This window comes from Cynocephalus volans, chromosome 13, assembly GCF_027409185.1.
Source record: "Cynocephalus volans isolate mCynVol1 chromosome 13, mCynVol1.pri, whole genome shotgun sequence".
Lineage (NCBI taxonomy): Eukaryota > Metazoa > Chordata > Mammalia > Dermoptera > Cynocephalidae > Cynocephalus > Cynocephalus volans.
This window is the reverse complement of record NC_084472.1, coordinates 100,835,973-100,861,584: the sequence shown is the minus strand read 5'-3', so window position 1 is coordinate 100,861,584 and position 25,612 is coordinate 100,835,973. Positions and strand designations below refer to the sequence as shown.

Here is a 25,612-nt window from a genome sequence, read left to right as displayed (position 1 = left end):
GAGTCCCCAGTCTGCAGAATATTTTGAAAGAGGCTAGGACTACCCTGAAAATGGTTTTGAGACAATACAGAGCCCTTCTAAAGAGCTCACTGGATACTTTCATAACATTTAAAGAAAGGAATAATACAAAATTTGCAGTAACTGAATTTCTTTCAAATGAAAACTAATGTAGAACTGACATATAGTCTTAAATATTTAGTAATTAATGACAAAAATTGTCAAGATTATTAATACACATTTTGGTAATAAAAAAAATCACTGTATTGGCGAGGTTAATTATTTGTGTGACGTATACTACATATTAATTGAACAGAATAATCATTATTTTGGACCACTGATAGAAGAAAACCCACAGCAAGAGAAGCATCTAAAGGTAAGTTTATCAGCTTTCAAAGACATCAACACACTTTGATTACAGAAATATTTTATTTTAAAACTACAGAGTTTTAATGCACTCTAGTAACACCCCAATCTTAGGAGCCGTGTAGGTTTGTGAGCCTGTCCATCACAATGTGTTTCTAGTGTGCGGGTGAATTAAGTGAATTCTTCTGCAAGAAGTTGCTGAATCACCTCAGTTTCAACAAACAGCCAATTTTACACAGTAACTCATAATTCAATTACTTCTCTAGTTCAAAATGAGGCAGGAAAGGAGCTAAGCTCAGGGGTCAGACCCGGAAACACCACGACTGGGCAAGCTGCAGTCTCTCAGCTCGTGGGTGTGTGATAATCTGCAGGAAAGCCGCTTGGCTCTGGCAGCCTGTCTCTTCCCCTCTGTGGAGGAGCTTGCTTGAAGCTGCTACAGGCAAAGATCACCAGCTGCGGGGAGGCCACAACAGTCTGGGGGAAGTTACGTCCCTCCCGCAGGGGTGAATTACATGATACTTCCTGAACCTTCTTTCAAAGAAGCCACTTGTCTTCTCCAGAGGATAACTGGCTGAGGTTTCCATCTTTCCCGGCAAGACCCAGTCAGCTGTGTTGAAGGGACACCAGGAAGTGGTCATGGGGCTTTTAAGCTTTTGTTTGCCTGCTCTGTCCTCAGTCCTAGGCACTTGCTTGGGACTTCCTTCTTTGCATGAAGGCCTGATGAGCCACCCTGATAAGGGACCATTCTTTATGACTTGGAAGGAATCAACAATTCTAGAAGCTATTGCTTTGGGTGCCTTATTTTGTTCTGTAACCTCCTTTCTGGAAGGACAGAGCCACATATTCAGGAAATCTTTATGCTTCTCAGGCTCAGGTTGGGGGTCCACAGGCATCCCATTGTTATCCGTCCCTTCTTTCTTCAGAAGCCATTTACACAGTGCTTTATACACACTCTGCAAAGTGGGTGCAGCGCTCACTGGCTTTGCACGCCTTCTCTACTTTGTGTGGGTCCTGAGGCTCTGGACAAGCCAACCCTCAGCAATCATGCTGGAGGTCGGCAATGGTTTCTTGGCCTCCAAATGGTCATTCAGGTGCTTCAGATTGCCCAGGTTTTCAATCTCCACACCTCGGGGCCGACTGCTCTAACAAGTGGGACAGGAGTCGGGCTTAGTGAGCCAGTCACTCACCCTGAGGCCCTGGAACAAGTGCTTGAGCTTCTTGCTGGGTTCACACTGCCATTCTCAGGCTATGGGATCCCTGGAGAGTCACCAGCCAATCATATGGGTCCATCTCATCTGGATCATGAAGCTCTGGCTCTCCAACCTTTTCAATCTCAATGAAGAAAGATCTGGTAGTAGAATGGCTGTTATCCTTTTGGTAACTTGGGTTTTCAGAGACTGCTTGTTCCTGACCCTTGAAGAGCCAGTTTTCCAAACCCTTCAGGTTGCTCAGACATCACTGAAGAAATTTCAGCCTCTGGTGGGATTCTGACTGTTCTCCGAGGCCTGCTGTTGAATGAGCCAGTCTCGGGGTTGGTGCTGGGTGTGTCAGCTGCCTGATGACCACTGGGAGTTTCGCTGCCAAGGAGCCATCCACCGAGAGGGAGAGCTGAGATGCCGGATTCTGCTCTGGCATTGGGATATAGCCTCTCTTCTCCAGGAAGGGCACAGAATTGGACGACCTACCATGAGCCATCAGGTGCTCAGGAATTTGAATGGTCTCGAAGGACCCAAACGTGGTGACGGTCTAGTGCAGAGCAGACATGTCTGCTTCAAAGAGCAGGACAGTTGAATCTTCAAGCCTGAGGATCAAATTGCCCAGTCTCTCCAGGCACACAGAGACTTGATTGGCTAGATCTTTGTTTTGGGTGCATTCCAGTCGGTGAATAAGACAATTGAACTGCCCCACTGGCCAGTAAAGCTGCTGGGCCTGCTGTTGTTGTGTCTCCTCTTTAAGTGGATAGACAAGATCTACCTGTTCATACAGCCACACCTCACGGCTTCGATGGCATTCCGGGTGATGGCTTGCGTGACCGTGAATCTGAGTTTTGGCCTCTCACAGGTTGTCTTTAATTTGCCACTCAGCCCAGATAACTCCACCAATAGCAAGCTCCAACTCTCTCCATGCATCGCTGCACCTCAAAAGCAGTTCTCTGTTACTGCAGCAGCCAGTGTGGTCCTGTGAAGCATTCATTCTGCTCACTGTTCCTTGAGACATTTCTTCACTTCATACGTTCTTTCTTCTGTCAGGTGATGGAGGCTGAGAAGTCCCACGATAGGCCGTCTGCAAGCTGCAGACCCTGGGATGCAAGTAGCTTGGCCCAGTCCAAGTGTGAAAACCTCAGAACCAGGAAAGCCGATGGTGTAATTCAAGTCCCCTGGAATTTGAAACATAGTTGTATGTATTATTAGGTGACATAAACTTCCAAAACAGTGCCATTCTAACATCTTCGTAACTTAGCACAACAGAAGTCCATTTCTTCTTACCACAGTGTTTGGCGAGCTATTTTATACCTGATGATTTCAGGATCTGGACTCCTTTCACCTTGTGGCTTTGCCACTTATTGTGTTTTAGAGCCCTTCTCTTCTGGATGGTTGCATTAGTCTGTTTTGTGTTGCTATAACAGAAAGACGTGAGACTGGGTAATTTATAAAGAAGAGAGGTTTATTTGGCTTATTATGCTGGAACAGCTGCATCTGGCAGGGGCCTCAGGCTGCCTCTACTCATGGCGGAAAGTGGCAGGCTGCCGGCGGGTACAAGCAGATCACAGGGCAAGAGGAAGCAAGAGAGAGAGAAGGTGCCAGGGTCTTTTTAAGCAATGAGCTCTTGTGGGAACTAATAGAGCGAGAACTCACTCATTAATCCCCCCTCCCCCAGGGAGAGCATTAATCCATTCATGAGGGATCCGCCCCCATGACTCAATCAGTTTCCAACACGGCCACATTGGGGATCAAATTTCCACATGAGTTTTGCAGGGGACAACACATCCAAACTCCCTCAGTAGGAGAATTAAATACAATGTGAAATGCTTGATTGGCTTCTGGAATAGGAAAAGAACATTAATGGGACAACTGAACGTCTGAAGATTAGATAACAGTATTATATCAATGTTAATTTCCTGATTTTGATCATTATGTACTCATATAATTGTGGGTAGGCAAAATGTTAACATTTGGGGAGTCTGTGTGAAAGATATGCAGTAATGTTTTTGTATTTTTTTATAGTCTGAAATTATTTCAAATGAAAAGTTAAAAAAAATGTCCAAGCAGTGTTTTCCTGTGAGTGGACCCTGCATGCACCCTGGCCCTTTTCATGTGGTTTTGGGCTTGGTAACTGGCTTTGGCTGTGATTCTCCCACACCCCTTACAGCGCGCTTTTAACAGTGTTCAGGCTCCCAGAAGCCGAGAGTCCGGACTAGGTGGTTAAATTCCATGGTACACACCATAGACGCGGTCATAGTCACAGGCCAGTTAAATGAACTCAGAAGCACTGGTACTGGTGAAACTGTGGAAAGGCAAGTTGGAAGCATATGCAAAGCTCTTAGGTTTTTTTCCTTACCATATTTTATTCTTGCTTTCTGGCCACATTCAGCCTCAGGGTGCAACTAAACCTAGATGAAGTCCACTCTCTTCAGAATACGGATTGACAAAGGCAGGCTTATGGGATTAAATTCAGGCCATTAGTGGAAACTTCTCAGTGGTGGTGCGGTGGGGGGACAGAATAAGGCTCCCAGACTCTCATCCCCCACTGAAAAAAACCTGCTGGCCTCAAGACTGTGGTCTGACACACCAAAGCCTTGGGTGTATTCCTCACTTTTCAGTAAAGAATAAAACTGATTCGGGTCCCTGAGTGGCTGCTCCTCTTCATGTAGCCTTCCAAGTCAGGAGGGAGTGCTGAGGAAGACAGCCCATGAGCCAAGAGTGGACGGGACCCTCCCTGGGCACCCTGCTCTCCTGCAAGACTGCGATTCTGTTGGGATTTAGGGGGTTCAGAAGCTAATTCTTTATATTCCCATTCCTTGAAGGCAAAAGACCTGTTCATACAATTCCATCTAAATGAAAATAGCTTTAACTTAGATCCAATATTTGATTTTTTTCTTCCTAAGACTTGTTTTGGCTGTAGGCTCAATTTTTACCGAATCTGATAGATTTATCCTAACATCCTTACCAACGTGAAGAAATTCAGTGTACACCAATTCCTTTCTGAATCATTGAAAGACTGTGAGTATGATAAAATATGGCAGTTATTATACAGGTCACATTAGGAATATTCATGTTTTATAAATGAGAAATAAGCAGCAATGGGTGACATTGTACATTTCTTACATATTTAATGTACACCAGAGCTACAAAGTGGATCTGGCGGAAGAAATCCCTGCTGCATTCATTTTCTGCTATAGACAGAGAAAATCATTAGATTTTTTGCTGGGGCAGGACATCCTATCTTTCTGTTTAGACCTTTAGACACTGTGTGTGTGCCTGGACTCCCAAGTAGGTCAGGCGATGAGATCCTGCCTGAAGGATCTGGGCACCAGGCTCAGGCTTTGTACTCCCTCGCAGGTAAAACATGCAAAGACTCGTTTGTGGGCGCTACAAATGGAATGCCATTTGCATAAATGGCTAAATTTTCTTGTCAGTGGGGAATCGAAATGGAAATCAGTGAATCTAAATTTGAATTTTGATTCCCCTGTCTACAACACTAAACTCCCCCTGGAGAAAAGCTGTTTGGTTGTGTGCATATAGGACTAGTTTCCACTCCTGCTGCCACGTGCTGCTTGCTGCTCGGTGAAAAATATGTTTAAAATGAAACTTTTTTTTTTAAGTCTAAGACACCAATATAGGGTACTTTTCCCCAGAATGACTTGCACAAATGGATGGTTTTTAATGAATACTGATGTCTGAATATGAAATGAATGATTAACAGGTATGTAAGCCAGTGACAGATGTTGCAACCCAGTACAACACAGCTTTGTATGCCATCAGCATCCCTCCCAACAGAATTAAAGTAGAACTGCTCATTAATATAGAAGACATCTCCTGTCTCTCTCCTGTTTGAAAAGAGCCGCTTGATTTACTCAACACCAGACTGGTCGATGTAGACACTAGTTATAATTTATTGTTTGGGCATGGGCTTTTGGTGGGGAGCCTTATTGTTGAATTTTATTCATACAAATCTCATTGCTTTTTAATTATTTTGCAGCAAAAAAAAAAAAAATTAAAGACAGCACTAACAAGCATTGCATATTGCACACGGGTATTGATATTTAAGGCTGTACCCCACAGATATGTACAATCAATTATGTTTCGATAAAAAAATAAAAATAAATAAAAATAAGGTAAGGACACATAGATAAGGGATGAAGAAGAATAAAAGTTTTTAACATTAAAAAAAACAGGCACAACTAATTTTAACTTGCATTGTAAGATACAGAAAAATAACAGAAGCTCTTATAAACAGCATATTTAGAGGTTTGGCTCATCTAAACCAAGCAACATTCACACGAATTAGGCAAATTAGAGATAAGAAGATATGGAAGGACGTCTCGCTCAGTGTCCACCAATCGGAAGAAGACGCCTAATCAGAACCAGAGTTCTGGAGAACCAGGCCAGAACAAAGACCGGAGGGCTGAGGGCAGAGGGACAGGACGTTCATTTGCCGTGGTGAGATCACCACATTCTCAGATATTCCACAGCTTAGACGCTGGTGGATTCTATTTCTCCTCTCCTCTGACAATATTATTTCAGAGAATCAACATCAGAAATTTAAATGGAGTGATGTCAAATGCAAACTCCTTTCTGTCTTGAACCATAATTTGTACATATATCAAAATTTTAAATAAAAACGAGGATCCTGTGATTTTCCAAAAAATAATACCTACTTCGAAGAATCCCAAAATGCAGAGAATAGACTAAGATAAGGAGGTAAGAGGGCCTGTGTATTTGCAATGACAAAAGCAGCTCTCTTAGACATCTGCGTGGTTGTTTTCTGATGATTAGGTGTTTGAACTTGAGTTAGATAAGGATTGGTCCAGAGGTACAATAAGAAAGAAAGTAGAAAATTTAAAAAAACAACGGATTGGGCAAATTATTATTTCAGTGATTCCTAGCTTGACTATTAATTTCATACCATATTAGTACTTTTGCTTCATGGCATTTAACACAATCTATAATTATTCAGTTCATTTATCAGTCAGTTTATTACATTCCTCTCAAATGCAAGCTCTATGAGGTCAGAAAGCCTGCCTGCCTTCTTCGTGTTTTAATGCCAAAGATCTGCCCGGGACCTGATACTTGACAGGCACTCAGAGATGAATAAATAAACAAGTATGTAAATGAATGAAATTTATAATCAATACAGAGTCAATAAGAAATCAAATAAAACATACACCAATAGAAAAAAGATTAGATTTTTCAAATTTAATGCTCTTTCATTGCAGGCCCTCTTAGTAAAAGTGGAGTGGTCTCTGACAAGTGACTCCATCCTGAGTCTGTCCCCTGGATCCATGGTACCCATGACATAGGGACACCCATCACCAACATACGTTTAGGACTGTTTTCAGTTTTGACCACTCTAGAGTCATCCTGTATGCTTTTATATGTTATTTTCTTGAAGCTTCCATCTGATTTACAAAGACTCTTTAACATTTTGGAATGAGTCACTTAGTGAGAGAGAACATTGCGTCTACTTTCTTACTCTCAACTTGCTGAGGAAGCATTTCTTAAATCTCTGTGGGGGAAAAAAAATATTCCTCAAAAGCCAGCTGGAACTGAAGAAAATGTTGTTTAAGAAAGTATTGACTGTCAGCAGAAGATAGAAGTTATGCGAAGGCAAGTTTAGGATTTTATGATATAATTTTAACTTCATTTTACAGGTTGAGACTTGATAAGGGACATTGGGGCAGCTTGTATAGTTAGGGCTCCTGTAACACTAGTCAATGTGAGGAAAGTACTAGACTATCTGGAGCTTTGGTTCTGTCATTCTGAGCCAGTCCTTAAAAGGAAACTCCAGCCTTTAACTCCATCAAGGAGGCTCAAGTCATCTCTGGTCCTGAAAAGCTGGGAAGAGCTAGAGTGTCAGGCCCTGGTCGGAGAGGCTGAGCAGCTGTTGTCTCACATCAGGACTCCAGATAAGGACAGACACTCCCAGGGCTGAGGAATTTAGAAACAGCAAAATTAGTGCACTCTTAGAATGCTTGAGCTAGATGAGACCTTCATTTAATAAATGAGTAATTGGGACCCAGGGAGGAAAAGTGATTTCTACAAGGTAAAATCATGGTAGAAAAATAGTGGCAGGTGGACTACAGATACTAAGTGGATAGAAACAGAAGGTCACGTTTGGTTGTGTGACCCAGATATGTCACATCCTTCTGTCCAATGGAATAGGTTCTTCAGGAAGCCCTCAGCCTAAAAGTTGGAGAGGGCAGGAGAGGGCAGGAGAGGGCAGGAGGCAAAGACTACAGATGACCCCTTTCACTACTGTCACACAGAGAGGAAGGGGACAGAACGAGATGCATGAGCAGAAAGGAAGCTGAGGCGGGTGTGCTGCAGCGAGGACACAGAGAAGTTCTAGCAACTGAACAAAGCTGAGTGGGAGTAAATTAGGAAAAGCAGCTGCTAGAGTAATTGAAATATAGTTAATAAAACTAGGACATTAAATTCTAAACTTGACACAACTGTGCTCAGATCCAGAGGCATTTTTGCAGTTAGTAGGAAAGCTCTGACACATCGATGAGAGCGTTCCAACTCCAACCTGCAGGGGACAGAGCAGCTCAGCAGTGACAGAGAGCCAAAGGTCCTGATCAGACATGATGGAGACATCGCCTTCAGCCACAGTGGGCTAAGAGTTTGCCAGGGATGCCCAGCACCTGGAGCTATCACCTGCACACATGCCAATCTCAGCGAGCTTTGATGGGGAACAGTTATACATACAGTATTGGACCCAATGGGGTCTGGCAAACTGTGCATAAATCATTCTATACCAGAGCTTCTATCATTGTGAATTAATCCCTTTAGAGAGTCCCTCATACCTGAAGAATTGTTAAAGGTAAGCATTAAATTTGCCAAGTTTACCAACATTAAATCTTATCAACTCACAGGACTGGGCACCCAGAGTGGATGTCTGCTGTGGATTGAATGTCCTCCCCAAAATCCTCAAAGCTTAAATTGTGTCACCCAAGATTCCAGGTATTGAAAACTTGGCCCCTATCATGGCAGTGTTGAGAGAGTGGGAAATCCTATTGTGATGACTGAAAGGTGGGGCCTCAAGGAGGTGATTGGACTGTAAGGGCTTACAAAGTACTCAATTCCAGATATTTTGTTATAAGCAACAGAAATTTACTAGTAAAATGTCCCAGTGGAGAAGCACACTGCACAGGGGTCTGCCAGACACTAGACTGTGCCAGCCTGGGTATGCAGCATGTGACTCATGCTTCTCTGAGGCTCTAGAAAGAATAGGGAAACCTGGCAGGGCAGGAGTTTATATCCAGGAAGCATGAAGGTGGAGTTAGGCAGAATTGAGTGAAAATCCTGAGCCTATCACTGAGGAACCCTGGCCAACTAAGCTAAGTTGGTGTCTTAGTCAGCTAGGGCTGCCATAACTCAATATCACAGACTGCATGGCTTAAACAATCAGAACTTATTTCTCACAGCTCTGGAGACTGGAAGTCCAAGATCAAGGTGCCAGCAAGGTCAGTGTCTGGTGAAGGCTCTCTCCTTGGGTTGCAGATGGCCGCCTTCTGGGTGTGTGCTCACATGGCCCTTCCATAGTGCATGCAGGTGGGGAGAAAAAGAGGAAGCTAGCTCTCTGGTGACTCTTCTAATAAGGACACTAATCCCATCATGGGGGGCCCACACGCATGACCTCATCTAAACCTAATTACTTCCCAAAGGCCCCATCCCCAAACACCATCACATTGGGAATTAGGGCTTCCACATATGAATTTGGGGGGACACATTCAGCTCATAGCGGTTGTCCTGTGAGTTAGGTGATCTTCTCCTTCTTTATCTGTGTAATACAGACAGCATTATTGTAAGGACCAAATAATCTAATAAATTGAAAAAGTAGAAAAGTTCTTAGCACAGTGCCTGGCCACATAGTATGTACTTATAAATATGTACTTATACTTCATTTTCTGTCCTTATCTGGACAATAAACCTGTGGACACTTTCCCCCAATTTTTTAAAATTGTGATAAAATACACATAACATAAAATTTACCATTTTAAGTATTTTTAAGTGTACAGTTCAGCAGTGTTAAGTATATTCACAGTGTTGTACAATCAGTCTCTAGAAGCCTTCTCATCTTGCAGAACTGAAACTCTATACCCATGAAACAACAACCCCCCATTTCTTCCCTCCCCCAAACTTTTTAATTGAAAAGAACAAATTAAAAAATTCAACTTCTACTCTGAATAGCTGCTAAGATTCAGGTTCTTCTAATGAACTAAATCCAGATTTTTTTTTTTTAAAGTAAACATCATAGTAGTTTCACAATTAGAAGTTCATGAAGGAACAAGTGATGAATTAAAGGAGCTGATATAGGATGACTGATCTGGTAAAAATCCATTTTTAAAAAATTACAAGAGCCGTATTGTATTCAAACGCTGCCAAGTGGAAGCTTATAGCGTCATTACAAAGGTCATATGCATGTGCATCAAATATTCATCAGGTTTGGGAGGCAGGAAAGGAAACAGAAAAGTCCAGCATACAATAAAGCAGTGTTTTCCAGACTTTGCTGATAACAATCACCTGAGATACTTGTGAAACTACAAATTCTTGGGCCCCATCCCAGACCCACTGAATCAGAATCTCCAGATTGAATTCCAGATATAAAGTTTTAAAACAACAATCTCTGAGAGGGTAAGAAATCCAAGTACATGTCCACCGTTCTAAAAAGCTGCCCAGTAATGCTGACTACAATATAAAGCGAGTAATTGAGTGTGGTAACACCAATCTGTCAGACCCCGAAAGGTGAACTAAAGTGCTTATTCTGAGCACAGAAGCATAATTGCTAGGGGACACTGTTGGGCACTTGGAACAGAATCAGGGAGGTGGCCCCCGTAGGATGTGGGTAGGAATGAACTAAGAGAACAAGTCACGCATATGACCCGGGGCAGGTGGAAGGGCTTATGCATACCCACCCATGTCATTGTGCCCCTTCCATTCTCCAGGAGAAAAAAGTGTAACTTTTCAAAACATGAGAGAACGTACCACCAGTTAATAACACAGTTATTTGTCCTCTGACAGTAAAAACATAGCCAAATTTTCAATATGGAAACTGAAAACAAAGAAAAGCTAAGTACCACGTCCTAGAGAGATGTGCCTATACCACATGGGGCCTCTGGTGCAGGGTGCAGAACCCATTGCAAGCAACCAAGGTGACAGAAGAGGTAGATCCCAGGTTGGGGTGGAGGTTGGAGGATGGGGGTGGGATGTAGTGGAGACTGAGCATGAGGACTGAGTTGGGAAACCAGGTCACCTGTTCTGTCCCAGATAAAATCCCCAGCCCTGTGTCTCCTGCCCAGGTCCCACTAGGACTGGTTCTAAGAGCATGACCACTCATGGGCTTCTAACCTGCTTGGTCCATGCACAGTTACAAGTAAAGGTTTTAGTGCCACCATCAGCAGTAATGGTTCCTTGTTCAATATTATTTATTTATCCTCTTTATTTGAATACCCCTGACATCCACCAAAAAGAAAAATAGAGAAGAAACACCTCCTTGCAAAGCTCAATCAAAGCTCTCAATTTGCTGCAAGGTGAGTTTTTTATTTTTCTGCATGTCTTCCGCTTCTAATAGTCCAAGCCTTGACTCACACACAATTCATGTTGCTAGATTTTTCCATGGCTTTCTTCTCTTGTTGAAGGATTAATAGATCGTGCTTAACAAAAGTCATTTAGAAGACAGGGATGTGGGTGGAGGAGAACGTGCGGATTGTATTAAAAACCATGTTTAAAGAAATTCCATGTGCATCTAAATTCTAGACTGAACCACATGGCCCCAGATAAATCCGTCTGTCCCAACTCCCACCTCCTTCACATCCGCGTTACCGCAACACAGCCCGTCATGCTGAATCCAGGCTACTCAAGTCACTGGCGAAAAGCACAAACAATTATAAATCCCTTTTGCTGTCGTAACATTCCATAAGTTCTGCTGCTGCTGGATTGTGGTTCAGCAGTAAAGTAAGAACTCCTCAAGGTCAGCATATAACAGGTAAGGCAGGGAGAGCAGCTGGGAAATAAGAGAGAATTGAGCACATCTTTGAAGGTCCTTAAATGTTTAACACAATTAGATTCTGCCAAAACTTACAGCATGTTTGCTGTCTCTTAAAATGTATATACTCAATTAAAAACAGTGCCAAATTTTCATCAAATACGAAGGAAGCAGTCTATACAGAATAAAGTAGATTTTTAGAGTGTTGCATTCGTGCAATGGAATGATCTTAGCAATGACTTTTCTATAGCTCAAGGACTAATCTGTCACACCTGCTAAGAGTACGATTTATACTTGAAGGAAGGATGGAGGACAGTGGTCTGACTTTGTCCTTAATGCCAAGGAGAAACGTGATCACCAAAACAATTTTTAACCAGCAGAAAGCACATTATTTTTCCAAGGCTTCTCAGCCACTCTAGTCATTCATTGGCCATTGTGTCAGAACAATAGAGGTAGAAGATCATATTATTCACAGGGATAGAACTACATATACCAATATTTTATCTAGATTCCACATAGGAAATGTCTTGGTGTCATAATATGGGGAAGATACTGGGGGGAAATGAACTGAAAGCAGTAACCCTAGAAATAGAAAGAAAAGCCAGGGCTAGCAGCTGCTCACAAATTAATCCCATGGCAATTGCTTAGAGAGCTCCCATTGCAGAGACCTTTAGCTCCCCAAAGAGGGCCACAGTGGTTGGGGAAGGTGTCCCTGGCAGTGGTGGCAAGGAGTCTTTTCGCTCACAGGACCCCTGGGGCATGGAAGATGTAGAAACAGTGGTAGTGCAGCAATTAACCCTCACCAAGGGCACTATGCTGGGGCTTTGCCCACGTCATCTCACTCACCCCACCCCATATCCCAACGAGGCACACGCTGTTATTGTTCCGTTTTACAGATTAAGAAAGTAGGTTTTGTGAGGTGAAGAAGCTCATTCAAGGTCCCACGGCTAGTTAGGAGCACTGCTGTCCATGCAGAACTTGCTGCATCTTCTTAACAGAGTGTCGGAGCTCTGTAATGTAACTTTATGTTCCAGTCAAACAAGAGTGTTGCCCCACACGCCCCGTTCACAAGAGCCTCACCTCGGCTTGCCAGCCGCTACTCACCTTCCAATCTCAGCTCAAATGCCTCCTCCTCAGGGAATCTTCTCCTTCTTTGCACCCCCATGGTCCCTTCCACTTCCCTGTCATAGAACTAAACTCCCAATACTGTGAGCTCCTGACTGCTTGTGATATCCCCCCTGGAAGACTCTACCCTCTTGGGAGGCACAGATCTTCCAGTCTGTGCTGCTCACGGCTGAACCCATTGTACACAGCACGGTGTCTGATGCACAGAAGGTGCTCAAAAATATTTATTGAGTGAGTGAGTCACCTAACTCCTCCAGCTGCTGTTAAGGAAATGAAAATTCAGAAAGGGTAGGTCTCTTGCCCGATGCCACCCAGGAAGCCGGAGCACAGGTGCATAGAGGAGGCTAAGCACCGGGTCTCCTAACTCCTGGATAGAGCTCTTCCCACTTTGATGCTGTGGCTCTTGCCTAGAATGCCCCAATTCTCCTCTCCGCCGTCTCCATCCTCCTGTCCTTGGAGCCCCAGCTCCTGCCCCTCCCCACTCACACTGACCCCACAAGACCTCTTCAAGGTCAACAGCATTCATCAGGCAAGTGATCACAGGCCACACTGTGTTAGAAACCCCACTGTGGTTTCCAATTGCTTTTTAAAATCTCTCCTACCTATATCTGATGCTCTTCAGCATCCCCAGCTACACCTGCACTTTGCTTTGCAGCCTGCAGTAGGGGCTCAGGTCAACGTTCATTTGATTTTTGCAGCCCCGCACAGAGCACAGACTACCTTTGCCCTTTCAGGGGGTAATATCAGTAAAACAATAAACTGATAGCCCCCCAGCCCCCAAATTGCCAGAGAAGGTCAAACGGATTCTCATTCCCCATTCTGGCCACAATTGAAGAACGCCAATACTTAATAGCCAGCAGTCCTAGTGTTAGCATCCCAGTGTTGCCTGGCACCTGTCTCTACCCCCACTATATTTATTGATTGAATTTGTTCCCATCACTTTTCCTGCCAGTTCGCTGTTCTCCAAACTGAGCTGTTCACACCAGTCCCTCGGATCACCTCTGAACATCACAGGTTGGTCAAGGAATGAAGAACAAATAACACCAAGACTGCAAAGCCATTCCTGAATGGTGTGCTAAAGAAGGGACATTGATCATAAAGCCACCGAAGTGTCCTCAGAAGGAATGTAATACAGAAGCCAACAGACAGGAGACAGGCAAAGACTAAAGTAGCCAGGGTGTGTGACCCCGGTAGTACCAATTGTCACTCTGATCCGAAGTCAAGAAAAATAAGGTGAAAAGTACAATCAACTATCTATACATGGTCCCAACGAGGGGAAATTATTAAAATATATTACTGAAATGTAAAAAAATCTGGTTTCCGGGAGAAAACCTTGGCCCGTTTTCATTCCTCTGTTACCCAGTAAGGACATTCATTCATCCTTTAGCTATCCCATCGCTTTGAAATTCTATAAAATGATGCCTACTTCATCTTGAAATATCTGTGCTTGGAGAAGAATGTGCAGTTTAAGCACAAAAGCTTTAAAATGCCACAGGAGTAATATCAAAAATCAGCTTAAGAACTTAGCGCAACAAGACAAAATACCAATAAATCTCAAGTCTGAGTGTGTGCGCATTTTAATAAGAGAATTCCTGAGAACGGTATTACAGTTCAGCTTGCCAAATATAAGATATTTTCCAGTATCCTATGTTCATAGCTGTAATAAAAGCTCTTATTGTAAATGCTGAAGTCAGGAACAGGGGGGCATTTGGGTTCAAGAGTTTTATTAAGGAAGGTAACTTATAGTGCCAGGAAAATTGACCATTGATTTGCTAGGTCAAATCTTGAATTTGAAGTTAGGCAGTTGAGTCTCGTCTTTTTACATTTTTTTCAAGGAGCTTTGGCTTTTGAAAAGTGTTATTATGTGGAAAGTGCAAAGATCCTCTCATCTTTTATCCCCTTACCCCTGCCCCGTCACTTTTTAAAAAAATTTGATCAGACTTCATATTTGCATTGATATTGATGCACGCATTTGTCTCTAAGTGCTTAGGGATATACTCAGATGTATTTTTTGGTGTTAGGGAAAATAACATTTCCTCCAAAACTTCACTTCAAAAATGCAAGCTTCCATTCCGCAGTGGCAGGTGATGAGAAAGCGCTGCGGTGTCTCGGCTGGCCGAGGCGCTGGGGAAGAGCCCACTGTCGAGGCTACGTGCTCGGAAGCAGCCTGGAAGCAGGGCCTGGCCCGACCGACGGCCCCCAGTGACGGCCAGGACAGACTTAGAGCAAACATTACACGTTACAAACACCACTGAAATGTCCCACCAGATGACAACATTGCCCATGGAAAAAAAAAGTTCTGTTTTTTCTCCCCCTCTGTCCATGGGCAATGTTTGATTTTCTGCAGCTCCTGAAATCATGAGTAAATATTTTCACTTTAGGGTAAGATCTAGGTGAGTTACTCGCTCTTCACTTTCCGCGACTGGAAACACACACACACATACATATGCATCCCCTGAACTCCAAAAACAACGTAACGGTAGGACTTGGAATGCTTGCCTGCCATCCCCAAAAGGCTGGGCAACCCGGCCACTGGAGGTGCCCAGGACAAAGCACTTGAAAGGAGGTCACATTATTGAAGCCTTTCTTAGGCCCCTTGGATATCATTAAAGGTAGAAAGTTTAAACTTGGATTTTAATGTTATTCAGCATAGAGGAGTAAGGTTAGATGCCCCATATTGTCACTCTGGGCCTAGTGACCCTGCTCAAGGGAAGGGTCTGAGTGACAGGTTTGAAATAAGTAAAACTCGTCTTCTTCCTTTGACCTCAAAGTACATCATCACTGTTGGGGTGCATGTGTGTGTGTGTATGTGTGTGCATGTGCGTGTGCATGTGTGCATGCGTATGTGTGTGTGCATGTGTGTTGAAAGAGAACACAATATTGTGTATCTATTCCCTTTGAGCTCATAAGCAAGGAAAAGAAAATGTGGCTTTTTAGCACCTTATATTGATGAAATGAGCCACATAAAGTTTGTCATTGATCAACTTTCCAACAGCTCAAAATCAAAAGGTCAGAACCAAACAGGGAAGGAAACTGGCTGGGGAAAAGCCGAGAAGGATTGGCCAAATTCTAAGTAATGTCATTACCTCTTTGGATTCCCAAAGGAGAGGAGGGAGAATCCCATGTGTTAGCTCCTGGCACTCATTCCTAGAGTCACAGAAGTTTGTTGCCAAAAGGATCCCAAATAGCCTCTAGTCCCCTCCCTCATTTTATTAGTGAGGAAGCTGAGCCCCTAGCAGGTTTTGGGGTTTTTATGAATTTCTCAGTCTTGACAGGCGGTAACTAAGTGACAGAACCCAGGTTTCCTGGCTCTCCGTGTAAGGAGTACGTAACAACAGCAAGAACTGGGGTTAGAGGGCAAGAAACAACTCCCAGTCTTGCCCCATGGTGGTTATAGGCAGGTGCACCTGTTCTTACATTGATAGTGACCAACACTGCTATAGCACGTTCACATTTTAACCCTCCTGATAACTCAGCTCCCCTGTTTTACAGATGCAGAAACAGAGGCTCCAAGAGCTGACGCTGCTTGCCAAAGTCACCTAGCTCATAAGTGACTCTAAATTTTATTCTGCTGCTTCTCTTTCCTGCTGTATTTATTATTTCAAAATAAGACTCAAGGCACAGGTCCACTTACTACACAGATAGCAAACCTTACAAAGATTACAGAGCCAAAAAGAAAACAAACAGAAAACTCCTCATACCTGTCCTTGTCAAGCCCATCTCTCTCTCTCACACACACACTCTCTCTCACTTAACTGTTAAAACAATTCAACAATACTTAGAAAGTTTGTCTTACATCAGTTTTCTATGAAAGATAATGTTTATTATTGCCATGTAAACTGAATTGAAATTGAAGTGAGATTCTTCGAGGAACTACGTGATTCCACCCTGATTCAGGGACTATTGTTACCGCCATGTGTTTCTTTACCTTGTAGGAATGTCTGAAACTCACACTCTTTGATGAAAGAATAAGATTGGGTTGTTATCCTTACTGCAGTCCACTGGCAAGTGTCCACACTTCAACCTTTGTTGTAAATTATGGTTCATCTCAACTTCCCTGGTATTTCTTGTTAAAAATGAACGGCTAACCCTAGGCAAGCAACAAGCACTAGTGTGCATGCTTGTGGCCTCTGTGCTCCAAAGCAGAGGATTAAAACTGTCACAGGCAGCCCCTTCAAGGCCTGGGACAGCAGCAGTAACTCCAAACCAGGGCACCTGGTTTCCAAGCTGTGATCAGAGCAGATTTATATCATGTAAATGGTTGTTCAAATAAAGAGATTGACACACTAGCCAAAACTCAGGAACATGCAAAAATGTATTAGGTAATTTATAACCCAACTAGTTCCCTGTGGCGAAGGCAGCTAGAGAAACATTTCCAAAATGAATGTCATTTTGATTCTTAATCTGAAAAAGAGTCATCCTAACCACCACTAGTTTTATCCTTTACAATTCTGCATTATCATCTGTGATGGAGTAGGGCACTAGAAAACTGTGACAACCTTCTGTCCCTGCTGACAGCAGATCTGGGGAGAGTTCAGCACCTGCTCAGCATTACAATCACATCCCTTAAATGTATGAAAGTTGCATCAATTCCCTGGAATTATATCAGCCTGAGAGTTGGCATTACTGTGTAGACTCTTTTAGTATCTGCTCAATCGATAATAATTGCCATTGTTGGGCCGGCCCTGTGGCTCACTCGGGAGAGTGCAGCGCTGGTAGCGCTGAGGCCGTGGGTTCGGATCCTATATAGGGATGGCCAGTGAGCTCACTGGCTGAGCGTGGTGCAGACGACATTGAGCCAGGGGTTGCGATCCCCTTACTGGTCAAAATAATAATAATAATAATAATAATTGCCATTGTTAAAAATGATCTTCGATAGTTGTATATTTTTAAACACATTAAAAATATTCATGGCATTGCATTGTGGAAGTAAAAAGGAAATGGAAAAATCTCTCATTACCTGTAGAACCATGATTCCAAGTAACTGTAGTGCTATTTAAAAATGGTGCAATGGAATTAATAGTAAAAATAAAATTAATTACGGTAATATAAACATTCAATTTTTTTTAATTTGAAAAAAGGGCACAGAAGTTAATGCAGGTGATAGTGGGTCCTGCTGGTAGAAATCAGTAGCCAATGATACTCAAGAAATTTCTGTATTCAATTCAGCAGAGTGTTATCTACCATCAGGGCTGCTGCTGGCCTTTCTCTGGCCTGCCTAGCCTGTGAGGTGCAGGCCCTGGGGAGCAGAGTCCCAGCTGAGCTCCAGCCCCTGCACCCCGTAAGGAAGAGACTTTGTGCAGTACACAACATGCACACTCCTCTATGGCAGCCTTGTCTGCAGAAGTGAAGAAATTAAGGAACAGACCAAGAAATTCTGATATTTCTATGTGAGGGAATATTAGGAAGTCATTAAAATTGTGTTAAGAATATTTAAATAGTTAAACTATTCCTTAAATATATCAGGGAAATACTCGTGATACAATATTAAGTTAGGAAAGTAGGTTATAAAGTAAAAAATGCAATATGATTCCAACTTTATGAACAAATTATCAGATGTAAATAAGATGAGAAAGTGTATGCCAAAATTCATAATTATTATCTCTGGACAATGTAATTATGGCTAATTATTTTCATATTTATAAATTTCTGCATTTGAAAATTTTCTTCAATGAGCATGATTTACTACTATAATAAAAATGAATTATAAATAATAAGGAAAAATTTATAATCCCATCTGCTCTGCAATCCAGAAAATAATACCATCTAGTTACTTATTCCAATCCCAAATCTTCCCAATTCAGGACACATTACGATGGTGAACCAGCAAGACAGCAATTGATTGTTTCTCCAGGGCTGTGATCTCCTTAAGGACAAGGAAGGAGACTGTGGTAGTTTAAAAAGAAAAAAAACTGCGGTTTAAAGCAGGAGATGAAGGTTTGAATTCCACCTCCAATGGCCCTGGAAAAATATATGACATTGGAAAAATCATATAACCTCTTTGATTCGTTTTCTTCTTTTATATGATGGGGTTAATCATTTCTATATTAAAGACTACTCTGAGCATAAAATGAACTCATGGACTCAAAGCACATAGTCTGGTACTTAATAGGCACATAATAATCTCAGTCTTAAGATCATCTTGTATGCCTCACACATCTCTGTAGCCCTCTGCCTTCCACATATTAGGGGCTGAATAAATGATACAATCAATTAACCTCATTGGACTTGGAGGAAGCCTAGAAGTCTCAGAAAGGAAATCTAAAATGTTGTACAGCTGGGTAAGCCTTACAGGAATTGCATTATTAGAACAGATCCTAAGTTGTGTCAGCAAACACAAAGTTAAAATTTTGATTGTTTTATTTATTGATGACTGATATCCAAACAAAGCAAAAAGGCTTCTCTAGCTTCAGGTGCAACACTCCTTCAGTCCATGTGAAAAGACAGAAAGAGCAGAACCAGGGCCTCAAATAGCCACCTCTCCCTGAGCAGTGCTGAAGAAGCCTGAAAAAGAAAATCGAGGAAAGGAAGACAGTGCCTCCAACAGCCAAGTGCTCTTTGCCTGTCACCCACGGAGGCCACCATGTCCTTAAGATGATGGGGAGCTTAGCTGGACGGCGACTCTTTAGAAAGTGGGTCTTAGTGGGTGGTGTGAGACCTTGCACTGTTAACACATCATTACCTCTTCCCCAGGTGGACGACGGGTGCTGCTGTGGGTTTGTGTTGTGGGGAATGAGGGATGGGCTGTGGGCATCTTAGGGTAACAAACAAACAAACCCTGGAGGGGATTTCTCTAAACACAAAGCCTTCATTTGCATTGATTTATTTACATGCTCCAGGCTTTGGAATGTTCTGAGAAAATCCCAGCTAGCCTTTAGCATCCTGGCTCCTAGTAGTAATAAGAGGGTCTTATTCAGAAAAAGCAGGATGAAATCTTGTATATTCAGTATTACTACAATTACACAGTTTATGTGCCCAAGAAGAAAACCCACCAAAATACTAATCGCAGTTGCATTAGAATGGTGGGGGTTTTCCCAAATGTTCTTCAATATACATGTATTACTTTATAATATAAAAGGTACATCATAAACTGGGAGAGGGGGGACATTTTACTTGCCATTTTGTCCCCAGTACTTGGCCTACTGGAAAGCATTCACTACACACGTTTTGAAATGAATACTCCACAGGGACAGATGAGGACGCCAGCTTCTCAACAGCTATGGCGGAATCCACCCAAGTGCACGGCCAGCTTGGCAGAAGACAGCTGTCACTCTCTTAATACTATTTTCAGTAGACATTTTCTCTTTATAATTATTTTCCTGACGATTTGTATGGGTCCAGCAAAAAGGTAAAAAGCTGAAGAATAGGAGTGTCAAGATGGCGGCGGCTGCGGCGGCTGGCGCGGAGTAGCTGAGGTGGAAAAGGTGGCCACTGGGCCTCAGGCAGCCGGGAAACTTGTGGACCTTCCTCTGGCCATCTCTTAAGGGAGGACTGCTGCTGCTGGCTGGTCGTGGGGGCTCAACGCCACTTTGCCCCCGGCAGGAGAGGCTGCCTCATTTACAGGCAACAGCTTTGAAGTGTGGAGCAGGAAAAGAACTGATTCTTAGCTGCAAAAGCGAGTCTCGAAACAGGGAACACGGCGCCAGGGCTGCTGTGGATGCAGCCAGGATCCCGGAGGCTGGGGCCGCACTGAAGGCGGCCAGCTGCCCTATTCAGGATTCGAGGTTTCAGGCCGGCATTAAAGAAGATTCCTGGGAGCGCCCAAGCGGCGCCGCGACTGAACAGCCCCGAGGCGGCAGTGCTGAGAACACGGAAGGCAACAAACCAGAGACAGAGCGAGCGCCCGACCTGGCACAGCACTGTGAGTGATCCCTGGCACAGCTCTGTTCGGGGGGTGGATGCCCACGCGGCTCCCGCCTGCACCACCAGGCCACTCACCGCCCCGGTGCTGCCTCCATTTTCCCAGGTGCGGGCAGCTCCGCCCTGCTCGGCCATCACTGAGCCCATTTGCTTGGCCTGGCGCGGGGCTTTCCGGACCCTGCGGGCCGGCCTCCTCTCCCACTCCCTCCGCGGTTCTCTGGCGGGGCTGGGGGTGTGGGGCGTCCCGACCAGTGTTGGGAAGGCTAGGAAGTACGGGCGGGCCGACTGTCACTCCACCACACCCTGGACTCCGGCCCCAGTAAACTTCCTGTTACTGGGAGGCAGATACCATCTCTGCAACCACCAGTTTGGAAAAAAGCCTAACGAATTTCTGGTTGGGAATAGTGTGGTAGGAGAGTTCCCAGGTCCGCTTGAACCTGCCGGAGAGCAGGCTGCAGGCGGGCACTAGACTCGGTTTATACCGGGGGGGATACAAAGGTGAACAAGACCCGAGAAAGATCTACACAGTGCTACAAAGGCACCCAGAGAGACCGGTCGTCTGTGCCTAGCAGAAACCTGGTAGACTTCCTGGGCGAGGCGGTGCTGAGCAGGGTCTTGAAGGCCCAGCTGATAGACGAGGGGTGCAGAAGACACACCCCAGCCCAGCACAGTGTGCACAGAGGGGGGAGACGTGCGGCCGGGGAGGCGGAGACTCGACAGAAACCACACACCCGGTGGGGTCGCCACTGCACGATCTAACAGCCTGGGCCAGAGCACACGGAACAGGGAGAAGTCCTGTACAGAAAGTGAAAGCTCAACAGAGATCACACACCCTGTGGTACGTGATCCACCAGCCCAGCAGAGTACAAGCTGACCAGAAAGGTGGATCCCCGGAGAAGCCCAAGACCCGAGGCAACCACACACACAAGACACTAGAGGCCAACTGAGCAGTCACGGAGGGAGCCATACCAAATTGGCAACCACAGCAACATCCTAGTTAGTCATTAGTCTCAAACCGGTGGACTGTGAAACCCCCTGCCACAATGAATAAACACCAAAAAAAAGACACCAGAAATACAAAAAATCAAGAAAGTACACCACCAAAAGTTAATAAATCTCATACTCTAGATCCTATAGAACAAGAAGCCCTTGAAATAACTGACAAGGAATTTCGAGTGATAATTCTAAGGAAACTGAATGAGATACAAGAAAACTCAGCTAGACATCATGATGAAATGAGGAAAAGTATACAGGATCTGAAAGAGGAAATATACAAGGAAATCAATATCCTGAAAAAAAATGTAGCAGAACTTGCTGAACTGAAGAAGTTATTCAGCGAAATAAAAAACACAACGGAGAGTTTAACCAGCAGGCTTGTCGAAGTTGAAGAGAGAACCTCTGAACTTGAAGATGGGCTGTTTGAAATAACACAAGCAGACAAAAAGAAAGAAAAAAGAATCAAGGACATGGAAGAAAATCTGAGAGAGATATCAGACAACCTCAAGCGCTCAAATATCCGAGTCATGGGTATTCCAGAAGGGGAGGAAAATGGAGATTCCATTGAAAACATATTCAACAAAATAGTGGCAGAAAACTTCCCAGGTATAGGAAAAATCACAGATCTTCAGATCCAGGAAGCTCAATGATCTCCAAACGTATTCAACCCAAAAAGGCCTTCTCCAAGACATGTCATAGTCAAATTGGCAAAACTCAGAGACAAAGAGAGAATCTTAAAAGCTGCAAGAGAGAAGCGTCAAATCACCTATAAGGGAGCCCCAATCAGGTTAACATCAGACTTTTCATCACAAACCCTAAAAGCTAGAAAGGAATGGGATGATATTTTCAAAATACTAAAGACAAAGATTGCCAGCCAAGAATACTCTACCCTGCAAGGCTATCCTTCCGAAATGAGGGGCAAATAGTATATTTCTCAGACAAACAAAAACTGCGGGAGTTCACTACCACACAACCACCCTTACAAGAAATCCTCAAGGGAGTACTGGGTTTGGTTCCTGAAAAAGAACTACCACTGCCATAAAAACCTAAGAAAAATCTAAACCCGCTAGTACAATGAAAATGGCATTCATGAAGAGAAAACAAGCTAACAAAAACACTATCTACAACCTAAGGAACCAACAAACAAAGAAACCAAACAGTAAATCAGAAAGCAAGGAACAAAAGACACCTAAGACAACCAAACAACCAATAAAATGCTAGGAATAAATCAACACCTTTCAATAACAACTCTTAATGTTAAAGGCTTAAATTCCCCAATTAAAAGACACAGACTGGCTGACTGGATCAAAAAGCAGGACCCAACTATATGCTGCCTACAAGAGACCCACCTCACCCATAAAGATTCACACAGACTAAGAGTGAAAGGATGGAAAAAGATTTACCATGCAAACAGAAAAGAAAAACGAGCTGGAGTGGCTATTCTTATATCTGACAAAATAGACTTTAAACTAAAAACCATAAAAAGAGACAATGAGGGACACTACTTAATGATAAAAGGACTGATCCATCAAGAAGACATAACAATCATAAATATGTACGCACCCAATGTTGGAGCAGCCAGATTTATAAAACAAACCCTATTAGACCTAAAGAAGGAAACAGACACTAATACCATAATAGCAGGGGACCTGAACACTCCACTGTCAATATTAGACAGATCATCTAGGCAAAGAATCAGTAGAGAAACACAAGATCTAAACAAGACTCTAGACCAATTGGAATTGGCAGATATCTACAGAACATTCCACCCAACAACCTCAGAATATTCATTCTTCTCATCAGCACATGGATCATTCTCCAGGATAGATCACATATTAGGTCACAAATCAAGTCTCAATAAATTCAAAAAAATTGGAATTATCCCATGTATCTTCTCAGACCACAATGGATTAAAACTAGAAATTAATAACAAACAAAACTCTGGAAACTATACAAACACATGGAAATTAAACAGCATTCTACTTAATGACATATGGGTCCAAGAAGAAATCAAGCAGGAAATCAAAAAGTTTATTGAAACTAATGAAAACAATGATACATCATACCAAAACCTGTGGGATACTGCAAAAGCAGTATTGAGGGGAAAATTTATTGCATTAAATGCTCACTTCAGAAGAATAGAAAGATGGCAAATGAACAACCTAACACTTCACCTTAAAGAACTAGAAAAACAAGAACAATCCAATCCTAAAGTTAGCAGACGGAAAGAAATCATTAAGATCAGAGCAGAACTGAATGAAATTGAAAACCAAAAAACAATTCAAAAGATCAACGAATCAAAAAGTTGGTTTTTTTGAAAAGATAAATAAAATTGACAAACCATTAGCATGGCTAACAAAAAAAAAGAAGAGAGAAGACTCAAATAACAAAAATTAGAAATGAAAAAGGCGATATTACAACTGATTCATCTGAAATACAAGGAATCATTCGAGACTACTATAAACAACTATACGCCAACAAATTTGAAAATCTGGAGGAAATGGATAAATTTCTGGACACACACAAGCTCCCAAAACTGAACCGTGAAGACGTAGAAAATTTGAACAGACCAATAACAATAAAGGAGATTGAAGCTGTTATCAGAAGGCTCCCAACAAAGAAAAGCCCAGGACCAGATGGATTCACAGCAGAATTTTACCAAACATTCAAAGAGGAATTGACACCGATTCTTTACAAACTATTCCAAAAGATTGAAACGGACGCAAATCTCCCAAACTCATTCTATGAAGCAAACATCATCCTGATACCAAAACCAGGTAAAGATATAACCAAAAAAGAAAACTACAGGCCGATATCCTTGATGAATATAGATGCAAAAATCCTCACTAAAATACTAGCAAACAGAATACAGCAACACATACAAAAAATTATTCATCACGATCAAGTGGGATTCATCCCAGGGATGCAAGGTTGGTTCAACATACGCAAATCAATAAATGTGATACACCATATTAATAAACTCAAACACAAGGACCATATGATCATCTCTATAGATGCTGAAAAAGCATTTGATAAAGTTCAGCACTCATTCATGACAAAGACCCTCTATAAGTTAGGTATAGAGGGAAAGTATCTCAACATAATTAAAGCCATATATGCCAAACCCACAGCCAATATCATCCTGAATGGGGAAAAGCTGAAAGCTTTTCCTTTAAGAACAGGAACTAGACAAGGATGCCCACTCTCACCACTCCTATTCAACATAGTGTTGGAAGTACTAGCCAGAGCAATCAGAGAAGAGAAGGAAATAAAGGGCATCCAGATTGGAAAAGATGAAGTCAAACTGTCCCTGTTTGCAGATGACATGATCCTATATATCGAACAGCCTAAAGGCTCTACAAAAAAACTCTTGGAATTGATAAATGATTTCAGCACAGTAGCAGGATACAAAATCAACACACAAAAATCAGTAGCATTTCTTTTCTCCAATAGTGAACATGCAGAACGAGAAATCAAGAAAGCCTGCATTTACAATAGCCACCAAAAAAATAAAATACTTAGGAATTGAGTTAACCAAGGATGTGAAAAATCTCTATAATGAGAACTACAAACCACTGCTGAGAGAAATCAGAGAGGATACAAGAAGATGGAAAGATATTCCATGCTCTTGGATTGGAAGAATCAACATAGTGAAAATGTCCATACTACCCAAAGTGATATACAAATTCAATGCAATCCCCATCAAAATTCCAAAGACATTTTTCTCAGAAATGGAAAAAACTATTCAGACATTTATATGGAACAATAGAAGACCACGCATAGCCAAAGCAATGCTGAGCAAAAAAAATAAAGCTGGAGGCATAACACTACCTGACTTTAAGCTATACTACAAAGCTATAATAACCAAAACAGTATGGTACTGGCATAAAAACAGACACACTGACCAATGGAATAGAATAGAGAATCCAGAAATCAACCCACACACTTACTGCCATCTGATCTTTGACAAAGGCACCAAGCCTATTCACTGGCGAAGGGACTGCCTCTTCAGCAAGTGGTGCTGGGATAACTGGATATCCATATGCAGGAGAATGAAACT

General features: G+C 42.8%; 1 pseudogene; it reads right to left on the bottom strand.

Annotated features, from left to right (window-relative positions):
- Window positions 1-705: 705 nt before the first annotated feature.
- On the bottom strand, window positions 706-2,556 carry LOC134361739 (nuclear receptor coactivator 4-like; annotated as a pseudogene).
- Window positions 2,557-25,612: the final 23,056 nt, after the last annotated feature.